Genomic DNA, 4391 nt, shown 5'->3' with positions numbered 1-4391 from the left:
TCATTTATATCGCAAGTATTTGAAGCTAAATCATTTGTTTCGCATGGAGTTGAAGCTAAACCTTCTACTTCGCATTGCTTTGAAGATAAATCATGTGTTTCGCATGGATTTGAAGCTAACTCGTTTGTTTCGCATTCAGTTGAAGCTAAATCATTTATATCGCAAGTATGTGAAGCTAAATCATTTGTTTCGCGTGGAGTTGAAGCTAAACCTTCCACTTCGCATTGACTCGAAGCCAAATCATGTGTTTCGTATGCATTTGAAGCTTAATCATGTTTTTCGCGTGGATTTGAATCTAACTCCCTTGTTTCGAATCCAGTGAAGCTAAATCATTTATGTCGCAAGTATTTGGACCTAAATCATTTGTATCGCGTCGATTTGAAGGTAAACTTTCTACATCGCTTTGATTCGAAGATAAGTAACGTTTTTCGCATGTATTTCAAGCTTGCTCGTTTGTTTCGCATGCAGTTGAAGCTAAATCATTTCTATCGCAAGTATTTGAAACTAAATCTTTTGTTTCGCACGGATTTTAAGCTAAACCTTCTAATCCGCATGGATTTGAATCTAAATAATGTGTTTCGCATGGATGTGAAGCTAACTCGTTTGTTTCGCATCCAGTTCAAGCTAAATCAATTATGTCGCAAGTATTTGATGCTAAATCATTTGTTTCTTAAGGATTTGAAGCTATACCTTCTACTTTACATTGATTTGAAGCTACATCATTTGTTTCGCATGGATTTGTAGCTAAACTTTCTACTTCGCATTGATTTAAGGCTAAATTATGTGTTTCGCATGCATTTGAAGTTAAACCTTCTATTCCGCATTGATTTGAAGCTAAATCATGTGTTTCGCATGCAATTGAAGCTAAGTCTTCTACTCTGCATTGATTTGAAGCTAAGTCATGTGTTTCGCATGAATTTTAAGCTAAATCATGTGTTTCCCATGCATTTGAAGCTAATCCTTCTATTCTGCGTTGATTTGAAGCTAAATCATATGTTGCGCATGCATTTGACGCTAAACTATCTACTCCGCATTGATTTCAAGCTAACTCATGTGCTTCGCATGGATTTCAAGCTAACTCGTTTGTATTCGCATGCAGTTGAAGCTAAATAATTTATTTCTCAAGTTTCTGTAGCTAAATCAGTTGTTACTTATAGATTTGAAGTTAAACCTTCTACTTCGCTTTGATTTGAACCTAAATCAATTGTTTCGCATGGATTTGAAGCTAAACCTTCTACTTCGCATTGATTTGAAGCTAAATCATGTGTTTCGAGTGGATTTGAAGCTAACTTGTTTGTTTCGCATGGAGTTGAATCTAACTCATTTATATCTCATGTATTTGAAGCTAAATCATTTGTTTTGCATGGATTTGAAGCTAAAGCTCCTACTTCGCTTTGATATGAAGATAAGTTTTCGCATGAATGTGAATCTAACTCGATTGTCTCGTTTCCAGTTGAAGCTATATCATAGATATCGGAAGTATTTGAATCTAAATCATTTGTTTCGCATGGAGTTGAAGCTAAACCTTCTACTTCGCATTCAGTTGAAGCTAAATCATTTATATCGCAAGTATGCGAAGCTAAATCATTTGTTTCGCGTGGATTTGAAGCTAGACCTTCCACTTCGCATTGACTCGAAGCCAAATCATGTGTTTCGTATGCATTTGAAGCTTAATCATGTTCTTTGCGTGGATTTGAATCTAACTCCCTTGTTTCGAATCCAGTTGAAGCTAAATCATTTATATCGCAAGTATTTGAAGCTAAATCATTTGTTTCGCATGGATGAGAAGCTAACTCGCTTGATTCGCTTCCAGTTGAAGCTAAATCATTTATATCTTAAGTATTTGAACCTGAATCATTTGTTTCGCATGGATTTGAAGCTAAACCTTCTACTCCGCATTGATTAGAAGTTATATCATGTGTTTCGCATGGGTTAGAAACTAACTCGCTTCTTTCTTTTCCAGTTGAAGCTAAATCATTTATATCGCAAGTATTTGATCTAAATCTTTTTTTTTCGCATGGATTAGAAGCTAACTCGCTCGTTTCGCTTCCAGATGAAGTTAAATCATTTATATCGCAAGTACTTGAAGGTAAATCATTTGTTTCGCATGGATTTGAAGCTAAACCTTCTACTTCGCATGGATTTGAAGATAAATCATGTGTTTCGAATGACTGTGAAGCTAAACCTTCTATTCCACATTGATTTGAAGCTAAATCATGCGTTTCGAGTGGATTTGAAGCTAACTTGTTTGTTTCGCATGCAGTTGAATCTAACTCATTTATGTCGCAAGTATTTGAAGCTAAATCATTTGTTTCGCATGGAGTTGAAGCTAAACCTTCTACTTCGCATGGAGTTGAAGCTAAACCTTCTACTTCGCATTGCTTTGAAGATAAATCATGTGTTTCGCATGGATTTGAAGCTAACTCGTTTGTTTCGCATTCAGTTGAAGCTAAATAATTTATATCGCAAGTATGTGAAGCTAAATCATTTGTTTCGCGTGGAGTTGAAGCTAAACCTTCCACTTCGCATTGACTCGAAGCCAAATCATGTGTTTCGTATGCATTTGAAGCTTAATCATGTTTTTCGCATGGATTTGAATCTAACTCCCTTGTTTCGAATCCAGTTGAAGCTAAATCATTTATGTCGCAAGTATTTGATGCTAAATCATTTGTTTCTTACGGATTTGGAGCTAAACCTTCTACTTCGCATTGATTTGAAGCTAAATCATTAGTTTCGCGCGGATTTGATGGTAAACTTTCTACTTCGCTTTAATTTGAAGATAAATCAATTGTTTTGCATGGATTTGAAGCTAAACCTTCTACTTCGCATTGATTTGAAGCTAAATCATGTGCTTCGAATGAACGTGAAGCTAACTCGTTTGTTTCCCATGCATTTGAATCTATATCGTTTATATCGCAAGTATTTGAAGCTAAATCATGTGTTTCGCATGAATGTGAAGCTAACTCGTTTGTTTCGGCTCCAGTTGAAGCTAAATCATTTATATCGCTAGTATTTGAAGCTAAATCATTTGTTTCGCATGGATTTGAACCTAAACCTTCTACTTCGCATTGCTTTGAAGATAAATCATGTGTTTCGCATGGATTTGAAGCTAACTCGTTTGTTTCGCATTCAGTTGAAGCTAAATCATTTATATCGCAAGTATGTGAAGCTAAATCATTTGTTTCGCGTGGAGTTGAAGCTAAACCTTCCACTTCGCATTGACTCGAAGCCAAATCATGTGTTTCGTATGCATTTGAAGCTTAATCATGTTTTTCGCGTGGATTTGAATCTAACTCCCTTGTTTCGAATCCAGTTGAAGCTAAATCATTTATGTCGCAAGTATTTGGATCTAAATCATTTGTTTCGCGTCGATTTGAAGGTAAACTTTCTACTTCGCTTAGATTTGAAGATAAGTAATGTTTCTCGTATGGATCTCAAGCTTGCTCGTTTGTTTCGCATGCAGTTGAAGCTAAATCATTTCTATCGCAAGTATTTGAAGCTAAATCATTTGTTTCGCATGGATGAGAAGCTAACTCGCTTGATTCGCTTCCAGTTGAAGCTAAATCATTTATATCTTAAGTATTTGAACCTGAATCATTTGTTTCGCATGGATTTGAAGCTAAACCTTCTACTCCGCATTGATTAGAAGTTATATCATGTGTTTCGCATGGGTTAGAAACTAACTCGCTTCTTTCTTTTCCAGTTGAAGCTAAATCATTTATATCGCAAGTATTTGATCTAAATCTTTTTTTTTCGCATGGATTAGAAGCTAACTCGCTCGTTTCGCTTCCAGATGAAGTTAAATCATTTATATCGCAAGTACTTGAAGGTAAATCATTTGTTTCGCATGGATTTGAAGCTAAACCTTCTACTTCTTCGCATGGATTTGAAGATAAATCATGTGTTTCGAATGACTGTGAAGCTAAACCTTCTATTCCACATTGATTTGAAGCTAAATCATGCGTTTCGAGTGGATTTGAAGCTAACTTGTTTGTTTCGCATGCAGTTGAATCTAACTCATTTATGTCGCAAGTATTTGAAGCTAAATCATTTGTTTCGCATGGAGTTGAAGCTAAACCTTCTACTTCGCATGGAGTTGAAGCTAAACCTTCTACTTCGCATTGCTTTGAAGATAAATCATTTGTTTCGCATGGATTTGAAGCTAACTCGTTTTTTTCGCATTCAGTTGAAGCTAAATCATTTATATCGCAAGTATGCGAAGCTAAATCATTTGTTTCGCGTGGATTTGAAGCTAGACCTTCCACTTCGCATTGACTCGAAGCCAAATCATGTGTTTCGTATGTATTTGAAGCTTAATCATGTTCTTTGCGTGGATTTGAATCTAACTCCCTTGTTTCGAATCCAGTTGAAGCTAAATCATTTATTTCATA

The sequence above is a fragment of the Megalopta genalis genome, unplaced genomic scaffold (genome assembly GCF_051020955.1).
Source record: "Megalopta genalis isolate 19385.01 unplaced genomic scaffold, iyMegGena1_principal scaffold0080, whole genome shotgun sequence".
Classification (NCBI taxonomy): Eukaryota; Metazoa; Arthropoda; class Insecta; order Hymenoptera; family Halictidae; genus Megalopta; species Megalopta genalis.
The sequence above is the reverse complement of the archived record's forward strand: the minus strand, read 5'-3'. Positions refer to the sequence as shown.